Source organism: Rutidosis leptorrhynchoides, chromosome 9 (assembly GCF_046630445.1).
Source record: "Rutidosis leptorrhynchoides isolate AG116_Rl617_1_P2 chromosome 9, CSIRO_AGI_Rlap_v1, whole genome shotgun sequence".
In the NCBI taxonomy this organism is placed as follows: Eukaryota; Viridiplantae; Streptophyta; class Magnoliopsida; order Asterales; family Asteraceae; genus Rutidosis; species Rutidosis leptorrhynchoides.
The window spans coordinates 65263427-65286661 of NC_092341.1; the positions used below are offsets into that span (position 1 = coordinate 65263427).

At 32.6% G+C, this 23235-nt stretch overlaps 1 pseudogene; it reads left to right on the forward strand.

The window, feature by feature from the left end:
- The first annotated feature begins 738 nt into the window (after nucleotides 1-738).
- Nucleotides 739-23235, forward strand: part of LOC139868127 (protease Do-like 2, chloroplastic) — a 56832-nt pseudogene continuing 34335 nt past the window's right edge.

Here is a 23235-nt window from a genome sequence, read left to right on the forward strand (position 1 = left end):
CAGGGGCGGAGGCAGGAATAATGGTTGAGGGGGGCTTAAATTTGTTGTAAATTGACAAAATTAAAAGTTAATTGAAGCAACACGCTTATTTTCATAAATACGGAAAATGTATATTCAGTTTAATGTATACAAACAAAACTTACTAATAAAATCAATCTTCATAGTTTTAATATATAAAATTAAGTACGCACTTACATATTTTTTAAATCGAACTTTAAATGTTTTTAGGTAGTAATATATGTGCAATGAAAACAGACCGGTAAATGGGTCAAGTTTGGGTTAAAATTTCATTTTTAACGAGCTAAGTATGTTTACTACAGAGTATATAACAATAACATAACAATGTATATAAATTATATATGTTAATATGTTACTCCTTAATTTGTAGGCTGTATTGTTTAAGTTTAATACATATTTATATTTGAAACTTTCATGAACGGATATACAGAGTACATAAGATTATAATAGTACTCCTATATTATTTCAAGGGGTTAAAAGAAGTGTAGAATGTTAGATGAGGGATCAAAATGTAAACTATGATAAAAAGTTATCCCCTCCATAAAACTTACCTGCAACAAAACTCCACTCCAAATGTAAAGATCTACAAATCGATTTTATTTTTTTCATGAAAACACAGTGGATTACCAATTACACTACAATAGTTGAGGGTGGCAAGGCACCCCAAACCCCCCTGCTAGCTCCGCCATTGGAAACAAGTATGTATAATGAATAGGATCAATGCATCTTCAGAATGAACGTGAAGGTAAATACATCCTCTTAAAGCTTCTCAAATCTATAAGTTATATTACCACGATGCATAAGTTACTCGAAGAGATACAGTATCAAGTATAATCTGCTAACGCTAACCAGTGGCGAAGGTTATATAGAGCATGGGTGCTAAGTCGCAATTTTTATTTTTTTAAGGACTATATGTAGGAAGTTAAAATTCTAGCCCTCCCAATTAGTAAATTAATCAATGAGCATCCAGTTAAATTTTCACAAAAGTTAAAACTGTAATATTTTCGGGAACTTAGTGGTATTATTTTATTATATTTTACATACTAATCTAATAATACCGAGAGTAGTTGGAATGTTTAGGAGGTTAATTAATGGTGTGAAATGTTATTTTATAATAATATAGTGTTTCTAGTGTCGGGAGTTAAAAACGTCAAGTCGTATGACTTAACTGTTAGATTTTAGTTAAAAAGGTCCGTGGACGTCAAAATCTTAAGTTGTTCAAAAAACTGATAAATCTGGATTATAGACTCCTAAAATAACCCTTAAAAGTTTAGGGGTTAGTGTGTAAAGTTCCTGTAAGTTTTGGAGAGGCTTGAATAAATTTGAGATTTGAGGGACTAGTGTTGTAATAGATGGAAACCTGATTTTTAAGCTGTAAATCAGCTCTTATTTCCTCATTTCCTTCACATAAAATGCAGAAATTCTCTAACGTTTGTTCCTAAGTTTTTTATTAAAAGAAATGAATTGAAAAGAAAGTAAGTGAAAGGGAAGGGAAGTGGAATCCTTCCAATTTGGAAGGAAGAGGTGGAAGAAAAATAAGGGTAAAATCATCAATTCATCTCCTTTCTTTTCTTTCCAGTCAAAACTCAGGAACACCAAAAAAAAAATATTTTCTTTCAGCATCTCTTCCTTTCTCTCTAAAATAGAACTCTAGAACAGAGCCTAAGGGTGAGTGTGTGTGTGGTGGGTGACGAATTGGGAAAGAATGAGAGCAACAACCCTTAATTGTTCACATGCAATTACTTGTTGGAGATCAACATGCATAATACTTGGTAGGTCATTTAGAACCCTAGATTCTCCATTCTTCATCTTCAATTTGATGATTTTGGGGGTTTTGTAACCCTAGAACATGAGGTATGTATTATTTGTTATAAATTCGAATATATCATGTTAATGTTGTTGTGTTAGTGATGAAATGAAGTTTTTAACTTCATTATAACCCTATTTAAGTTGTATAGTTAGGGTTTATTGGTGTAATGACTAGATAATGATGGGTTTTGTAAAGTTGGTGTTTTGGGTATTTTAATGGTTTGAAATTGTTTAATTGTATCTAAAACCTGTAACTAAGAAAAACTGCACAAACATGATTTTGTAAATGTCATATCTCCTAAACTGTGTCGCCGTTTGGGGCGTGTGAACATTTTTCGGAAAGGTCTTTAAGTATCCTTTTCAATGAACAAGTTTTTAAATGTTGAATAGGGGCTTAAATGGGTCAGAATCTGCTGTAAATATAGGGTTGTTAAATGGTTAAAAATGTGTGATTTTGTATAAAGTGTTATTGTTCGAGAATTTAGGCATGGTGTAAGTGTCTATGTTATTATAGAGTTATTTGGGCATGAATTGCCATTTGTAGTGGTGATGGGTCAAGTCCCTCTTAGGTCTAAATTAAGCTAGTAGTCACTTTTGGTGTCTAGTGGCATTTTGGGCGGGTCACGTGGTTAGGTGCGTGGTGTTTAGCTAAATAGAAATATTTAGCTTATTATTGATGAATTAATATAATAGGTGGATTACATTAAAGACTTGATGAGTCAAATTGGATAAGCTTAAAAGTGTGGTTATGTGATATATATGCTATATGCTTGTTGTTAAATAGGTTGTTCGGCTTGGACTTGCTTGGTGGCATGTTGTATAATTGTGGATTGTGATGATAGTGTTTTGCCCGGATTGCACTTTAATGATGTTGTTTGCTTGGATTCAGGTGAGTACAATGTGTGCATATTTGTTGCAAAATTGATATTGGTATGATATTGTTTGTATTGGTTGGTATGAGGAGCTTGCTTCACGTTGGGAATGCAACAAGCGAGGCTTGTTTCACGTTGGGAACGCAACAAGATCCTTAGTAGGCACATGTGCGGTTATGGTTGTTTGGTTGATGTGATGGTTACTTGCTTCACGTTGGAAACGCAACAAGGACTAAGTTGAATTTGAATTTGAATTTTTGTTTGGCTTGTGATATACAAATGATAACTACTTATATGAATTTTGTTGACTTGCATACATATATTGTATTCATTAAGCTTATAGCTTACCCGTTGTTGTTTACTCATTTCTATAGATTCGGGCTTAAGAAAGGATGAAGGTAATTTGGCGGATAGCTTATTTGATGGACGTTGTTGGGATAGGAAGACTTATACTTTTTGGTGTTGCCTTAATTGGGTTATATATCCCAATACCATGCTCGTACCATGTGTCTTTTAGTTGGGTTGTAGTTTTTGGGTCAAAATTAATATAATAGATGTATAACGGGTCGTTAAGGACCTGAGGGTCTTTTGACACGATAACTTATTTCAGTCATTTGGATTGTTGTATGTCAAGTTTAAAATAGGTTGGATTCGATTTGAATATTTTTTAAAAACTATGAGCCGTTTTGGAAATGGGTCAAAAGTTTTTTTTTTTTAAGTTGGAACTACAATTTCAGCCTGTGATGCGCCGCACCAATATGTGAGAAAAAGCTACCGACTTTGAAATGTCAAAATTGAGCTTTATGGTGCGCCGCAATTTGCCTTTAGTGCGCCACACCTACGATGAGGTACGCCGCACCTGTGTTGTGGTGCGCCGCACCTGAAGCCCTTTTAAAAAATATATTTGGTACATTTTTCGTGAACGGGTTTGTGTCGTTAAACATAAAAAACAATCTTATTTATCGATTACCCCTCTGTTGCTTCTTGCTTCATCGATTACCGTGCATAACACTTGAAAAATGTCTACATGTTCATATCCTTTATCTTCGGGAGTTGATCTATCCACCATCCAAATTACTTTTTCCACCACAAACTGTGCATTAATATGTTATACTGTACAACTAAATAATGCATATGTTTGGTGGAAGAAGTAATTTTGATGGTGGATTTTATCTTCTAGTTTTGTTTGTTTGTTTGTTAGTATAATATTATTATTTATTGTTTAACTGTTTATAATATACTAGCGAAATGACCCTTGAAATCATGAGTTTGTTTAACCGAAATAGTTTAATGATATGTTTTATGTATTAAGTGAATGTACATGCTAAAGTCATTTAGTTTAATGACTCGATCAACCACTGATTCTGACTAAGAAACTTGTCGATATTTTTACAAACATATTGATATACTTAACTTGGTTTGAATAAATGAACTACATTTATTCTCCCACTATTTTCTTCTAATTTTCATCACAATTTATTTTTCTTGTCATAAAAGCTACAATACCACATTTTATTGAAACATGTATTTCGCATACATATGTAACGTAATTAATTCCGTAAAAAGAACTCGTATTTGAATAATAAAAATATAATAATAAGGTTTGCTCTAAAATTGAGTATTTATTTTTTTAATAATAGTTATTAGTGATAACAAATGTCTCTTTAATTTTTTTCTAAAACTAAAATACAATTATTATATGAAATTGTATAATATGCTTCAAAGTTTGTACATGTGTTCATGGGGTGTTTTGTAAAAAGTTGTACAGTTTGTTTTAAAGTTTGTACATATGGTCATGGGTGTGTTTTATCATAAGGTTGTACATAATGTTTCAATATTGTATATATAGTCATGGGGTGTTTTACAATAAGGTTATACATAATGCTTCAAATATTGTATATATGGTCATGAGAGTATTTTATCATAAGGTTGTACATAATGCTTCATATATTATACAATTAACATGTTAATATTTCTATTAAAAATAATTAATTATTTTAATGACATTATCATGTGAGGCTTAGAATTTTTTTATTTTATTTTATTTTTAATTTTTTTAAGTTTGAATAATCCTTATTTATGACATTATCATTTTAGAGATTTATATAATAATACTACGTAAGTGTAATATTATTTAGTTATTGCCACCAACCTAATTAGCCAGTTGCCCATTTAAATTATACGGAGTAAGAATTAACAACGATAATGAGTTGATGACGATTGTTGACTTGTTATCTATTATATTATTATAATAATTATATTATTTTTTCAGGTTGATATATTCGTAATGATATTTCATGCTTTAAGTATGATTTTTTTTCACAGTCTTCTCTAATTGCTTTAACTGATATTTTTAACCCTGTATTTTGTAAGGAGGTAAAAAGACACCATCAGAAAAAATTACTTCGTCTGTTAAGAGACAATCTAGCAACATAACAGAAGATGAAAATCATGAGGCTAAACGTTCCAAAGCTTTCACGGATGAGGAGCAAGTTGAGCACCCAAATTAACCGAATGAGCCACGACAGAAGATATGAAGTTTAATCTCAAATATTATTGACGATCAAGTTTACTATTTTTAGAGTTACATACATAAATATAGGATTAGATAAACTAAAGCTTCCTATACTATAGAAATAGATATACAACAATAGTTAACTTTATCATGTATATCCTTATATATCACAAATATTCTAATACATTACCTTCCTGACTTCAAAAAGTGGCCTACTCCCATTTCACATTTAAACAGCAATACATTATCATTTGGTTTCCTTTCTCTAAATTTGGCAATGAATTTAACAGGTTCAGAATAAAGTACTCGTGAGGATTTTATAAGCATAATTTGGAAATATATATGTTGACTATATGGTAATGCTACATCAGTGGATATAAAATTTCAAGCATCTCTTTTTACTCAATTTTTGGTGTTTTATATGAAATACCTTAAAAGGTAACCATGAATGAGTCTATACCATTAGAATTGTTGAGGTAGTAGATCATATAAGAATGCAGAAAATTACTCCGTATATGAAAAATCGATATTTCGGTAGCATATGGTAAAATATCGAAAATACCGGTATCGGTAACGTTTTTGATATTCGATATGGTATTCAGTTCTCGCTTTTCTTTATTTTCGATATAGGGATTTTCAATTTTGATACGGTACGATTCGGTACCGGTACCGATCACGTCCCTAGGTGCTTCTTAGACAATTTGTATCGGGGATAAGAGATTGCGTGTCTTGCTGAGCTGGAGGGGAAGAAACGCCGGTCGCCGGCGTATCAAGGCGGCTCTTGGTGACGTGTCTCCGGCGTGAGTTCGAAAGTGCCCGGGGGAAGAAACACACGTTTCTTGTTTTTTTATTTGTTTATTAATTTAGAAATATTATTTTTATCCCCTTTTAATACTTAACTCAATTATATTTTAACGCTTCATCATAATACTCCTAACTAACACAAAAAAGAAACGCCACCACTACTCCACTCAAAAAAGAAACACATACTACTCATCCAAAAAATGCAAAAAGACAAGTGACCCGAGCAAAAAACGCTCCGACCAATACAAGTGGTCTTATGCATGTGGAAGGATCTTTATCTTTCAAAGTGCTTTTGTGTACATAGAACAGCATCTTCTAAAATTAACAAATCTTTCAATATATATATATATATATATATATATATATATATATATATATATATATATATATATATATATATATATATATATATATATATATATATATATGGAGAGGTTCTAGTGAAAACGTTTTTAGTGTGATAACTCTAGGAACTCAAAAAACACACTGAAATTCGAGCAAAAAAAGTGGCGGGCGAGCAAAAAACAAGGAATTCGAGCAAAAATGGGGAAAGTTGAACAAAAAAAATGCGGGTGAACAAATTTTTTTTTGTTCGAATTACAAAAATGTAGAAAACATTTTTGTTCAAATTTCTTTTTTTTGTTCGACTATCATGTGTTCTACATTTTTTTGTTCGAATTTCAAAAATGTAGAACACATTTATGTTCGAATTTCGCAATATTTGTTCGACTATCAAGTTTTTGGTCGCCCGCTTTTTTTTTGTTTGACTTTCCCCATTTTTGCTCGAATTCCTTGTTTTTTGCTAGCCCGTCACTTTTTTTTGCTCAAATTACAATATATTTTAGTGTATTTTTAAGTTCTCAGGGTTCTCACACAAAAAAGTTCTCATTTGATCCATCTACTAATTATATATATATATATATATATATATATATATATATATATATATATATATATATATATATATATATATATATATATATATATATATATATATATATATATATATATATATATATAAGATCAAATGATAAGTACTAATTTGAGGATAAGGAATGGGTAAATTTGTGATTTTTATATCTTTAGTTTTAAAGTTCTGATTTAAAAAATAAAAATTTATGGGATTAGTATTGATTGTGTAGATAAAAAAAAAAATTAACAGCATCTTATCATACTTCTCATGTATATATGTTAACGTGCTGTGAGGTTTTTTTCAAAATTTAACCCGATTTAGAATTTAGGGTTTAGGGGTTAGGGTTTAATCTCTAAACCCTAAACTCCAAACTCTAAATCGTTCGTGTTAAAAATTTAATCTAAACTCTAAATCTAAACCCTAATTTCTAAATCTTAATTTCTAAACCCTGATTACTAAACCATAAACATTATTTATTATTAATCATTAGTCATTTTTTTCATTTTTTTTTTGTTATCATATATCTAATGTATGAACAGTTGTTAACAAACATCAATACGTACGTTTGAAAAATCTTAAAAAATTGATTCGTCGCAAGTTGAAAAATGACTTGAGCATTGATGACAATGTTCACAAGGACGAGTATTAGTTTATGTTAATTTATGTTTTAACGTCTTTTATTTTATGCATTTAAATTATGTAATTTTCTTTTATTTTAATACTATTAATTAATTAAGTGTCTTTTTATTAAGTTAAAAAATATGTTACATTTTACATATACGTATAAGTTTTTACATTTGCATAAATAATAATATAAAACATATTAATTATTAATTATACACAAAAAATAAAAATTAAATATCACATCACTATTTCAAAACCTACATTAAAAACTCACTATCACCATAACATTACATTAAAAACAGCACAACAATAACATCCCCTCATTATAGTCCTCCTAAAATCAATAGGATTTCGTCGGAATACATCATGTCTTTTCACCTTAGTAGTCCTATGCATAGTCGGTAATATAACCCCAATCATTGCTAATAATAAAATATGACTAGGAACCAAAAACCAGACGATATAGTAGGTACATTCGGGACGAAAAAGAGATGTTTGTTGAACAATTTTCTAGGCACCTCCCATTGTACTATTCCCTTCTTCCCCTCCGACATTTGCTATTCATTCTGCATGCAGTATTATAATATTAGACGGTCTTGGGTCTAGAAAATACTAACAGAGAAGCAAGACGAACCACCATGAGCGGATCCTGAGCATGAGTCAGTACGTCAACAATCATAAAAAAAAACTCCATATAGCACATTTCCCAATAGTTGAATTCTTTTTTAGGTCTTTCAAATGTCGGGGACAGGAGCAAACCACGTTTTTTATTCACAAGATTGTGATTGTGGAGTTGAGGCAGAGAAAGGTGTTAGACGATTCGTCGATTCTACCCTACCTTTTTCTCAGGATTTTCTTGCTGTCACTTGATGTTAAGTGAGGTCAAAGGACCCCATTAATCAATTTTTTTATATATATAAAGTATTATTAAAATTGTATATGACACCAATAATTTTATAATAAGATTCATATATGTTTAAAGTTAGTGATTTTTTTGGAAGTAAATAACCATTTTTAGAAAATAAATTTAGAAAGTACGACAGATTTTAATCATAAAATCACCATTACAACAGTCTTGCTAATAAAGAAAAAAACTCGCACCATATCATACACACCATTGTAACAAATGTTTTTAGTCTACTTCTACTCATTTTCTCAGTAAGTCATGTGTATGTCACTTGAGTAGAAATGTAGAGTAGTAGGGGGAGAACATGCTCCACGCGTCAGAAAATGAGTTACTAACGTAAGACAATGAATATATCCGTACGCCGCCGTTTGAAAAGTAGACAAGAAGTGACGAGATTTCCATTGCTCTCCATCATTACACATCCTATCACAAAAAAAAAAAAAAATAAATAAATAAAATAAAAAAAAAATTATTACTCGGTATTATTTATACGGAGTATTATATATATATATATATATATATATATATATATATATATATATATATATATATATATATATATGTATTGTAATTGTATGCCCTAACTACTACCGCTTCAACCTCACGCTATTCTGTTTCATCTCAACGTCTTTTCTCATCTTCATTACAATTATCTGCTGCTCGTTTAGTCATACCGAAAGCTACCATAAAAAGTCAAAGTCAAAATCCGAAGGAAACTGCTCATCGGAGATCATCACTTGAGGTATATATATGTAAATATATATATGTACTTTGCATTCTACGAAATTGTGAGCTTCTTTTGTCGTTTTGCATAACTTGGTGAACTATCTATAATTAAATTAAAATTGATGTTAGAGTGTTAGTCATGTGGTTTTGTTAGCTTAAGAAACTTATATGTGAACTAAATTTAAATTTAAATTTAAATTTGGGTCTAAGTTCGTCAACTATGTTATTTGTTATCATATGCCCAAGATGAAGGGGATTTTGACTGAATAAATGTCTTGTTGTGATGTGGAATAAAACTTGCCATAAAAACATTGTATGGTGATAGAAGGGTATTTAGGTAAATCGTTTGGCTATTTTTTTTTATCGGTATTTTTTTTTTTTTTTTTTTTTTTTTTTATCGGTATTATTGTTTCATTTCTTTGGAAACTAATATCATTTTGTTTGTGCTATTGACTACTGCTGAATGTTTTGATGTAGCAAATTGATATCTCTTAGTAACTTTTTTTTTTTTTTTAACGGCTATCTCTTAGTAACTTACCAATGACATTTGTATGATATTGATTGTATTTCATGAACTCTAATCTAAGCTGCATCTTATAGGCTCTTTTGTTTCATACCTATTTTACAACAAGCTTTAATTTGTTATCTTATCCTTTTCAGGAAGACACTGATAAAATTCAAGATGCTTCTTTACTCAATGCTGTTGTGAAGGTATAATATACTAAGCTTATTGAAAGTTTCTAACCAACCTTTCAATCTTCATCTTCATATATATTGTAAAACTATATATCATATCAATAGATTTGTATGTAATGCTCCCTGCATTAGAAAAATCAGTTATCTTTTGCAACAACAGGGAGATCTAAGGATTTTTTATTTTTCTCTATATCTATTTATGTCTACCTAATTGCCAAATTATATTATAATAATCACATTCTACCAATAACACTATTGTTTCATTTATTTTGAAACCCATCAAAAAGTGGTATATCTCATTTATGCCGTGTTTGTTTTTTTTCTTATTAAGTCCGTTTGTGTGAATGAATGTTTAATGTTTGTGGAGAATAATTGTTGGATATATAATTGTTTGTTTGATGTGTTAAATAGCCGTCTGAATATTTCAAATTATAAAAATAACCCTCTGTGTGGTAGTTGAAATAGCAATTAATATTGAATTGTAAAACGTCATGATCTAAATGGAAATTCACACTTATTTGGGTTTTTTCATTAAGAAGCCTCTTACTATTATGTCCATTAAGTCGAAAACAAACGTGTCCTTACTTTGATATGAAGGTGTGTGTGATTTAACTAAATATTGTTAATGTTTCTATATTTCCCTTAGGTTTATTGCACTCATACTGAACCAGATTATTCCCTCCCTTGGCAAAAGCAAATAAATGACACAAGTACAGGAAGGTATGTAATCCCTGTTTTTTTAAGATATAAAAGGCTAAGAGTTGCAAGTCGTTCAAAAACTGTTATCATTATATCTCACTGCCATAGTCAAGTTTTATTATTTTTTAATTCTACAAAACAGCCATAGTCAAGTATTGTTTCTCATTGTGACGTATTTACTTTCTCATTTTTGATGCAGTGCTTTCATTGTCGGTGATAGAAAGCTCTTGACAAATGCTCATTGTGTTGAACACAACACACAAGTAGGATTTTTCATTTTTTTTTTTTTTTTTTTTTTAAATAATACAAGTTCTCCCCTTTTTACTTGTCCTTTGTGGTTGGAGTTAACTAAATCCAAATTAAATGCATGCAATAAATTATAAATTCTTGTATTATGTCAATGATCAAATCAATACGTGTTCTGGCTCACAAAAGTGTCCAATGTTCATTTTCCTGAATACCTTATACTCAATGATTACAGGTCATAGTCAAGAGAAGAGGTGATGATACCAATTATGTGGCTAAGGTATTCTTATTACACTACCCAAAAATAAAAATAAAAATAAAAGAATAAATAAAAAAAAATCATTTTTGACACTTCATTATTTTTTACTCTAAATAGTGTGGATAATTTGACATGTTTTTGACACCTATGAGTTTCACAAAGTTTTTGACACTTAAGCATTAAAAATGAAAACCCAATGACACTTAAAAGTGTCAAAAAGTTGATAACATTTGAAATTCTGGACACCATAATTTTTCACGCTTCAAATTTTTTGACACCGTATTTTTCCACGCTTCTAGGTTATATTAACATATTTAGGTTTGAAAAAAATGCATTCAAAAAGTGTTGAAAAGTACAAGATTAGTTGTATAATTAGTTTTTTTTTTATAATTAAAATTGACGAGTTATCTCAACTTATTACCAGAATGTTATTCTTATTATTCAAATTCATAAATGGGATGCATTAGAATGCTGTTTCTCGATCGGCTAATTATCAACAACTCATTTTACAGGTTTTAGCTATAGGTATTGAATGTGACCTAGCTTTGCTTTCAATAAAAAATGAGAAGTTCTGGAAAGGGGCCGAGCCACTTCATTTTGGCCATTTGCCTTGTCTTCAGGTAGATCTCCCAAATTTTTATTATCTTTTTTTTTCTTCCAAATCTTTTAATAAATCATGGGAATATAACATTAGAAAATTGACTAAACCAATTATAAAACAGACGAGGATACGTGTTTGTAACTTGGAACTTTTCCCTGCAGGATCAAGTTACTGTTGTAGGGTATTCAATTGGAGATACCAATTCTATGACCAAGGGGATTGTTACTCGAATAGAGGTTTGTGCAGCAACATGGTCTTCATATTAGTGACGTTCAATTTATAGGAATGATTAGCCACTAAAATTTAGTGAGTGATATTAGCCACTTTATTTGTTTATTTATTTTTTTGCTAGAACTTTGACAAGAAAAATTATATTCAGTTATGGGATTATGTTCCGCGTAAAAATGCAGATTTGTTTTTGTTCATCTGGTTATGGTCGAAATTTGATATGTAGATGTTTAATAAGAAAAATACCACGAAATTTTGAATAACGTATTTGCTAGTAACCTAAATCAATTCTGGTTTGCATTCAATTTTAAAAGTAATACGGAGTATATTGTTATTTTGTCACTACCAGGTTGTAACCTATACTCATGGGTTCTGCTGAATTATTGGGCATTGTAATTGATGCAAACATTAAACCTGGTATTTCTTATCCTTTTATTTAAATAAAGGACTATTTCTGTAATGTCAGCTTAATCTTTTGTTCTGTTTTGCTACTGTCATGGTGCTTTATAAAATAAATTTTGTAGGTTTTAGTGGTGGCCCGGCTATCAATAATCAAGGAGAATGCGTCGGTGTCGCATTTCAGGTAACTATCATTCTAGTATAATCCCTATGCTATTGGAAAGATTCTTATGTCAAACTGTATTATTATAAATATAGAAATTGAGTGAATAGAGGTTTTTTTTTTATTGAAAGGCAAGCCAGTTTTATTAAAATATAAAGAACACGAAATAAACTAGCAAGGAGCTAGACAAGACACCAGGCTACAAGCGACCGCACCAAAAAAACGCATAAACAACCAACAAACACGAAGCTATAGGAAACACACAATCACGAGGATATTAAAAGAACACGACACAACAGCTAATTAGACTATGATTCCGAATCCGAAGACGCGCAGGAAGAGCAGCCTGAGCAGCAATCGATATCCTCTTCCGAGTCTTTCATCACGTTCTCGATAAGATATCTATCTTGCCATCGAAATTTATCCCAAAGCCGATTGCATTTCATATTTCTCCTACCCCACACATGTTTAATGAAATGACTTTTAATCAAAGGATGAGCTTTTTTCCCCTTAACACGAAAACGAGCTACCGTGGTATATGTTAAACAAGGGGACGCGTCATGTAAATCATCAAAATCTCTTCTGACTGGGCTAGGATCACCCGCATCACATTCGTCTGAACCCAGGCCCATCCCATTTGAGGCTTGTTTGACCATTTCAGAATCTTGGTCTGGCCCAATTGAGAGCTCCTCCTCATTAGCAAGTCCACCATCACAAGGAGAAAAAGGGTTTGTTGGAACGTCACTTTCTTCATTGGGCTTCACTGTATTATTATTATTAAAATTGTTATTAATTTCCCCAACATTCGAAACATCTGCACTCGTGCTATCATTAACCTCGGTAGCCACATGACCATCTTTTGATTTCGCGTCATTAAAGCTTGCATTGGAACCACTCGACTTTTGGGTTGCCTCCACCTTCATACCATCATCATAAGATAACACCGGAGAAAAGGCCATTACCGGAGAATCAATACCAATACTATCGACGTTCGGATTTTTGATGTCGTTGTCAATTGGGATCTGATTTTCTTCTCCTGTGGTTGACTTCTCGAACAAAGCATCGCCGGAGGTGTTGTACGAATCCTCTTGGCAGGAGGATTGTTCCGATATGTTATTAGCTTTAGCTTGAGACTCGACATCATTGTGTAGACCTTGTTTATCATCGATATCAAAGGACTTACAGTCCACTTCTATCAAGGTCCAAGATAGACTCTCTTTGCTATAACTAAAAACAAAAGAATAATACAAAAGAATAATGAGGTAAAGTTCTTGTAAAACAAAAATGTTGGTAAAAAGTTAGGGTAAACCTGTAAAGTAAACAAAAAGTATAATGTGATAATGACATTTCTTATTCTTAAACTGTATTAAATTGGGATGGAGGGAATTAGACAAGTGCAAAATTTTCATCAAGTTAATAATAGTTGGGCTTAGTTTTGTCACTAGGAAATGTCACTTATTTTTTGGACCTCTACTTTTATTTGTAGGGATCTGTTACTGAGAACGTTGGGTGTGTAATTCCACTAACGGTCATGTCTCATTTTCTGGATGACTATGAGAAAAATGGAAAGTACACTGGTGAGAAAATGTTATATTTATATAGACATGGCAATTTCGTCCCAAGAATGTGTCAATTCCTGTTACGTTTTTTATCCTTCAAGGATATAACAAATAGTTTGAAAATAAAGAAGGGCCGAATGGATCGAAAGCTGCCTAAAGTGTACTATCAGTTCACATTCCAACAAATCATATTTCATTTTTTTTTTTTAAATATGACCATTTTTAATTAGTAAATGTTTTATATTTTGCTATCATATTTCACTCATTATCTATTAGAAGTTAAAGAAGGGTTTAAGATAAACCCATATGCGTTAAAACCCTTTTTTGACACGTTAGCGGTACATCTATTTCGTTGCTTGTTAGCCCATTTATTGACCAATGTCTATATAATATTCTATTGATATTCTTCGATTGACTACCATTTCTTATTGATATGTGTTGACTATTGTATAGCAAATATTGTGGTGTGGAGACATTTAAACAAAGTTTGAAAAAAGCGACACAAAAGGTGAGTTAAAGTGTTGCACGAATTTTGCAGATTTCGGGATGCATGAAAACTGAATTCCAGGGAGTGATGCGGCGCATCCATGCAGCATTTTGGCCCGAAGGTTTGTGATGCGGAGCTTTAAAGGGATACGACGCATTTTTGGCAAATGATGCGGCGCATCATGAGAAGATGCGGCGCATCTCCTGTCTGGCAGCAAGTTGGAAACTTGCTCACATGGGATCCGGATTTGATTAACCAAGTTGTCACTTTAGGTGCAAAGTAGGTTACTTTACACCTTGTTTTATGGTTGTGATCATGCATATGCAAAGGTGTAAAGAGGATCAAGTTGGCTAGTTGATGATACCTTGAAGTTTATTTAAGTGTTTATGGTTTTCCTATAAATAGGCCTTAGTAACTCATTGTAATACTCACCACCACGAAATTAATATAAATAGAACACTCTTTGGTTGGCCGTGGACTAAAGCAATCATAAACGATTGCATATAACCACGTTAAATTCCCGTGTTATTTATCATTCTTGCAAGTTTTACGATTATCACTATATTTTTCGTTTGTTGGAAGTGGGTTAGATAACTTGGGGTTATCTTGTCTTGTTTGGGCTCACCTAGTCGGGTTTCCTAACAAATATCGTTTTAAAGTTAGATCTGTTCAAATCTCAGGATTCCCCTTTCTTGGAATATTAATTCAGAAGTTAAATAACCCAGCCTTACGTGATTACTTAACGGAGCCATTTAATGAGGTTCGTCTTGCTAAGCCAAAAAGCTTTACTAGATCTGTCACTTCAATGTCCACAATTAAACATGAGCTTGGACGATTTACTAAACCATTGTAATCGCCCTCCCCCAATATTTAAATATACGCAGGGTGTGCTTGTCCGCCATGTTGATCCTACTTCTGGTGCCTATGATGTCTTGAAGGAGGTATGCTACTTTGTAAGATCAATATAATAATTAATCATAATTATAAGAGGTGGAAATCTCTCAATATAGTCATATATATATTGGAAGGATCCAGCGCTAAGTAGCTTTTTTGGGATAAGGGGATAAGCAATTCTCAGCCACACATTTTCAGTTCGTTAACATGAATTCGATGTATGATAATGATTAAAATGCATTTTAACATGTAAAAATAATGCTAAAATGAATGTTAGCGAATTAAAAATATTATCATCTAATGTACGTTAACGGGCTGAAAATGTGTGGCTGAGAATTGCTTATCCCTTTATCCCCAAAAGGGTGCTTATCCCTTAATCTCTCCCACACACACGCGCACACGCACACACGCACGCACGCATATATATGTTCTTTGATTTTCGAATCATATTTAGTGGATCAGCTTATTATAAGTACAGTGTTTTCGGAAAAGTGCTTGGGGTAAATCCAACTCATCCCACAGTAAGAAGGTACCATTTATAATAAACCCGGTTTTGACCCGTTACTTACCAGCCCTGCTCTTTTTCCCAGCTCTAATGTGTATGGTTTACGGGACGTGAGAGTTTCTTAACAAAATTTGTAGGAAATGTAAGAAAAAAAGATGGTTCTCAATAAGAAACTTGAATAAGAAAGTACAATATTACCCATCCATGGTCCTCAATAAGAAATTAGTTAATAGAGTAACCGTAAACAACAAACGGAAAACTTTTATCCAATTTTTCCTTGCACCACTATTGCAATTTTTATCACACGTTACGCGTCAATATTTGCTAAAATCTTAATTGTTGAGAAGCGTTTATTACCCCTTGAAAATTTTTATTACTTTGCAGGATGATCTAATTGTAAGTTTTGACGGTGTAGATGTTGATTCAAAAGGAACCGTTCCTTTCCGATCAACCGAACGTGTTGCATTAGGCCACCTCATTAGTCAAAAGTAAGGCCTTTGATTCTGTAGATGTAGTTTGGACCTTAGATCATACGTTGTATCTAGATTAATGGCGGAAACACTAATTAGAATGAGTCGAATACGTATTAGACTAACGGGATCGAATTAACCAATGAATAATTGATAGAATCGATGCCTAAGACTGTGTATTCGGTTGGTAAGGGTTTTGGGACGATTAGCAGCAAGTAATACGACGGCCTAAGGGTTTATGGTGTGTAACCTAACACAAAACCACGAAACCCGTATTTATACTAAATACAGCGACCATCGGCCGGTGGTGACAGTCCCTCGACCGATGGTCCCTACCATCGGTCGATGGTCTTGAGCAGCCAACCGACTGCTTGACCTATTCACGACATTATACTAAGCATCATAAACACAAAGTATAAGTGTCCACGTACATATATGACTGAAATATCAAGTACATAACAAATAGAACAATAAACGTAATAGAACTCGGGATTTATGCACCAACAAACTCCCCCTAAGACCTAGTTCTATTCCATAAGTCTTCAGTCATCATACGGATCGATCACCATGTTGTTCAAGTAGCACAGCTTAGCCACTTTAACATACTGTTCAGCCTGTACCCTGTTTTCACGACGATAAAGCATACGGTTATAGTACAAAGTAAAAATATCAGCTTCGGTACAGTTCCTTAACCAGATCGGATCCAACACACGAATACAATCGATATCATCTTCCTTCAGCTTATCTAAAACAATCACAGCTTCCTCAGAACGATCATCATAAAACCACCAACGAAATCTCTGACTCCAATTCTGCGGCAATTTTCTTAACGGAACCTTCTTCATAGTCTTTGCCGGCTTATACTTCAAAATTTGTCGAGATACTCCATTAATAGGATCAACCCTGTACTTAATCCTCGGATACTGTGGTCTAAAATCCTTCCAGTTATTCGAATTGTACGTGATTCGAACTTTCTTAACCAATAATGATGAGCGATCGTTCATTCCACAATACAACATCTTTAACCTGGCAATCTGCATAAGCTCAAAATACGGCAGTGACTTGAACTCATGACCATGTTTGATGTAGTCAACTCCAAACTCTCGTTTAATTGCAAACATGTTGAATTCTTCAATGTATGCCCAGGCCAAGATCCTTCCTTTCGCACCTTTCCTCAAATTTATCATCTTCAAATACTTTGGCTCAAGCTTCGGTTTTTCACAATACTTTCGAATCCTCAAAATATCACTCCAGTCAGCTTCTAACTTCGCAGCAACCTCATCATTATACTTGACTGGCAAGAACCCTTCAGGCAAAACCTCAGTTCTCTCTTTCTCTTTACACCTTCGATTCAAAACTTCGTCATCTGTTCTAAACAACTCCTCAAAACCAGGAAGATCTTCATTCCTATCATTCATATACGTAGGATATTCTTCAAAAGTAACATCTTCCATTAAACCATCAACTTCCCCATCATCGATATCCTTAGAAATCTCAGGGCTAAAAGAATCATCCTCTGATGGAGGATCATCGGACTGTGCGTCAGCAGCTTTAGCTTCTTCTTGCTCTAGACGCACCAGCTCATCCAGCTCAGCTCTGGTGAAGTTGTGAGGGATCTCCCCCTCCTCTAAATCATCATAAACAACAGAATGCTTGAGCTCATCCTGTTTAGAAAAGAATTCACTAAAACTATAATCAATTTGTAAAGGAATTACTGACAGTGCTGTTTCTTTTGAAGTACCAGGAGCCACCACCATTTGAACATCAGTTTCTCCCTCTGGAAATTCAACCAGATCAAACTTCTCTTCCCAAGCAGTAATCTTAGCCAAAGCCGACTCTGCCACCTTTCTAGCTTCAGAAGCTTCTTTCTTTGCAGCAGTTAACAACAATGATTGATCACCAACTTTCTTCTGTAACAAATCAACCTGAGTTCTCAACCTAGTAACATCCTCAGTTTTCACACGATTCTCTTCTCTCAACTCCTCCACTTTCGCATCCATATCCTTCTTCATTCTCAGATTATCAGCCATAGCTTGAACGTACAAATCATTCAGATTCTGAAGCGCAGATGAACTAACTCCTCCTTCTGCTCCTGTATGTGGTGCCTCCGGAGTTGGAGTAGACACAGTCTCTTGAGACAATTGTTGAACAATTGGCGGTGATTGATGTTGCGGTTGAGTTTGTTGCCGTGGCTGACTTTGTTGCTGTTGTTGACTTTGTGCTTGAGTAGGTGCAGTTCTTTGTGTAGCACCTGTAGCAGAACCACCTGGATTCTTCAAAACCAACTTAAACCTCTTGCTCGGTCTCATCTTTGTAGAAACCTGAGAACCTTCATCTTCTACCAGACGTCTCCTCTCACCTCTAGGAGCTTCTTCACCAGTACCAGTATTAACATCAACGGGCTCATCAGCCAAACCTCCAGTACCAGAACCACCTGTACCCTGAGTATTCATCGGCTGATCAACCTCTTCATCACTGTTTGCTAGCTCAAAATCAGGCTCATGACCAGATAGACTGTTCTCATTCCTCCACTTCTTGCCTGGTGGACATTGATAATCTTCCCTCGCAAGATGACACACCAGCTTTCCATCACTAGCACTCTTCTTCTGATTTAATCGATTAAACGTAAGATCAGTCATATGTTTCAGCTCGATGACGTCCTTCTTTGATCTCGGTAGATCCATAGTTTGAGCATTAATCATTATCTGCAGGAACCTCGGATAAATCAAGTATTGTTGGCTCGTAACATTCTCCATCAACAGATCAAAGATAACACCCGAAAAATTGAAATCAGCTTTCAGAATCAAGGCAGCAAACATTCCCTGATAAATCTCACTCAGCTCATCAAATCCGCCTTGTAACGTACTCAAACACTTAACAATCACTAAAGACAGATATCTGTATGGTGGAGTGAATCCGCTTCTTTTGATCGTAGCACGTGTAATATCACCAGCATACTCACATCTCAGCACACATCCAGTAATCTTAGTCTTCGACAGTCTCTTGGGCATTTTCTCATCATCCTCAAACAAAAACGTGTTCCGAATAGTTAATAATGCTAAAAACGAACATATATTTCATAGCATTATTCCTCAAGAAAGACAAGCTTTTAGTTGCAATTGTTCTATTTACAAGTGATATTCGTTTAAATAATAAAAGGTGAAGACAAAAGACAGATTCGACGAATTGAAGACGCAAACGACCAAAAAGCTCAAAAGTACAAAAGACAATCAAAAAGGTTCCAATTATTGATAAGAAACGTCTCGAAATCACAAGAGTACAAGATTCAAAACGCAAAGTACAAAATATAAAATTGTACGCAAGGACGTTCGAAAATCCGGAACCGGGACTAGAGTCAACTCTTAACGCTCGACGCAACGGACTAAAAATTACAAGTTAACTATGTATATAAATATAATATAATATATAATTAATTATATTAATTATATATATATTATATTTATATATATAAAACCGTCGGCAGAGAAACTCCAAGGGTGTGAGCTGTAATTTCTACCTCCGCGACTCGCGGAGTTTGAAGGGGTTTTTGCCGCGAGTCGCGGAGCCCCAATTTTCAACTCTGGCTATAAAGCAAACCGAATTCTGATCAAATTTCATATCTTATTTCTCTCATCTCTCAATATATACGATATATATATATATAATTTATATTTTAATTTTAATTTTAATTTTAATTCTAATAATAAGGGTATGTTAGCGAATGTTGTAAGGGTGTAAGTCGAAATTCTGTCCGTGTAACGCTACGCTATTTTTAATCATTGTAAGTTATGTTCAACCTTTTTATATTAATGTCTCGTAGCTAAGTTATTATTATGCTTATTTAAAACGAAGTAATCATGATGTTGGGCTAATTACTAAAATTGGGTAATTGGGCTTTGTACCATAATTGGGGTTTGGACAAAAGAACGACACTTGTGGAAATTAGACTATGGGCTATTAATGGGCTTTATATTTGTTTAACTAAATGAAAGTTTGTTAATGTTAATATAAAGATTTACAATTGGGCGTCCCTATAAATTACCATATACACTCGATCGGACACGATGGGCGGGGTATTTATATGTACGAATAATCGTTCATTTAACCGGACACGGGAATGGATTAATAGCCACTAGAATAATTAAAACAGGGGTGAAATTACATTCAAGGGTAATTGGTGTAATTGTTAACAAAGTAGTAAAACCTTGGTTTACACGCAGTCGATAACCTGGTGTATTCATTAAACAAAGTATTAAAACCTTGTTACAATTCGAATCCCCAATTAGTTGGAATATTTAACTTCGGGTATAAGAATAATTTGATGAGGACACTCGCACTTTATATTTATGACTGATGGACTGTTATGGACAAAAACCAGACGGACATATTAAATAATCCAGGACAAAGGACAATTAACCCATGGGCATAAAACTAAAATCAACACGTCAAACATCATGATTACGGAAGTTTAAATAAGCATAATTCTTTTATTTCATATTTAATTTCCTTTATTTTATATTTAATTGCACTTCTAATTATCGCACTTTTATTTATTGTTATTTAATCTCACTTTTAATTATCGTACTTTTTAATTATCGCAATTTTATTTTATCGCATTTTTATTATTCGCAATTTCATTATCGTTATTTACTTTACGCTTTAATTTAAGTCTTGTATTTATTTTATATTTTACATTAGGTTTTAACTGCGACTAAAATCTTAAAATCGACAAACCGGTCATTAAACGGTAAAAACCCCCCTTTATAATAATAATATTACTTATATATATATTTGTATTTTTATAAAAGTAAACTAATATAGCGTTGAGCTTTGTTTAAAGATTTCCCTGTGGAACGAACCGGACTTACTAAAAACTACACTACTGTACGATTAGGTACACTGCCTATAAGTGTTGTAGCAAGGTTTAAGTATATCCATTCTATAAATAAATAAATATCTTGTGTAAAATTGTATCGTATTTAATAGTATTTTCTGATAAAATTTAATAGTATTTTATACCCCTTAGCTTTAACATCAAGCATTTTTGGCGCCGCTGCCGGGGAACACTCTTAAAAGCCGGAAGCGCAACGCTAATATAAAAAAAAAAAGATTTTTAGTTACTTTTATTAAAAGTCGTTTTTGTAAAAATACGTTTTAAATATTCAAAAATATAAAAAGAAAAACAAAAATATAAGTATTTTTAAGATTTTGTTAAATATTTAAGTTTTATAAGTTTCTTTATCTTTATTTTAATTTATAAAAATATAACTTTTATTAAATATCTTTTAAAAAAAAAAAAAAACAGAAAACAGAAAATAAAAAAAAAAAAAAAAATAAAGAAAACGCGTAAAATTTCAAAGTTGTCAACAGAATTTCTGAACCCCGCGACTCGCGGGGTTTTCTTCTTTAATTGCCGCGACTCGCGGAGACCATCTGACACGCGCACAGAAACCCTAATTCAGCATTAATTACGATTTTTAATTAATTATTATTAATATTTAAACCTAATTATTATTATTATTATTAGTTTTATTTTTACTTTTACTTTTTATTTATATATTTTAGTTAAATTAGTTTTATTAAATTGTAAAATTAGTAGTTTTATTAAATAAATAATATAAAAATAATATTTTTATAAAAAAATTGTACTTTTTACAACTTTTTGTATATTTTTATATTTTGTCCCTTTTTAATCGTTGTAGCGTAATATTTGTATTTTTTAGCTCATATTTAATTTTAAACTTAGTTTTTGCTTTAGTTATTTTTACTCCTAGATTTTTAGGCTTTGCCGTAGAATTCCTTAAGTGCTTTTTCTTTAGACTAAGATTTAGGTGCTTTAGAATTTTGCGACGCCTTTTTAAGTTTTAGTTTCTTTTTAAGTTATTTGGGATTTAGTTTTTCCTGTAAGCTTTAATATTTTTAGACCTTTTACTATGTATCAATTATCATTCCAATTAGTAATTTCAATTTGCGATTATAATTTTAAGTTAGTTGTAGTAATAAGGTTAGGTTAGTTAAATATTTTTAAGTTTTTATAAGTTTCTTTTAATTTTCCGTCACCTTTTATTTTTCAACCAATTTTTTTTTCTTTTTCAACCTTTTGCGACGAACTCTTTTTCTCTCTTATTTCTCGCCATTCTAGTTTTTAGGACTTAGAATTTTTTCTACTTCTTATCTAAATTTCTCAAAATTACGAAAATTTATTTTAAGTGGTTAAATTAATAGACATCAAAATTTTCTGGTTCGTAGTAATAGTTGGATTTGTACGTGGACCGGGTTATTGGAGCCAAACAGTCCTCAATTATATTGAGACCAAACGAATCCTGCCCCTCTGCTGCATCTTTTGGCTATTCGAAACGTGGGCAAAATCAGAAAAGTCTATTAATTGGATAACTTATTATAATTTTTCTTTCTTTTTTAAAACTAATAGGATATTCAGTGAATGCACCGAGCAAGACGTTCACCACCTTTTGTACGTTCACCACCTGTAACTCGATCAAGACATCGTTTAACAAATATAACCGCCGTTGATTTTTCTTTAGAATCGTCATCTAGTCGACCAAGTACTTCAGTTCAAATTTCCGATAATCCATTTTTTGAACCCAACCTCACAATTGAGAATCCAGAAAATATTCAGGAACGGTTCATAAATCCTGAACCACTAAACTTTCCTCCGGAACCACCAATCATTCAAACAGAGATTGTTGAGGAACGAACTATTAAATCAGAATCATCTAGTGATACCGATTCAACAAATTCAATTATGGAGAATCTGGAACCTTTAAGTATGGAAGACCGAATGAGAGCTAAACGCACTGGCCAAGGTCACGCAATTACTCAT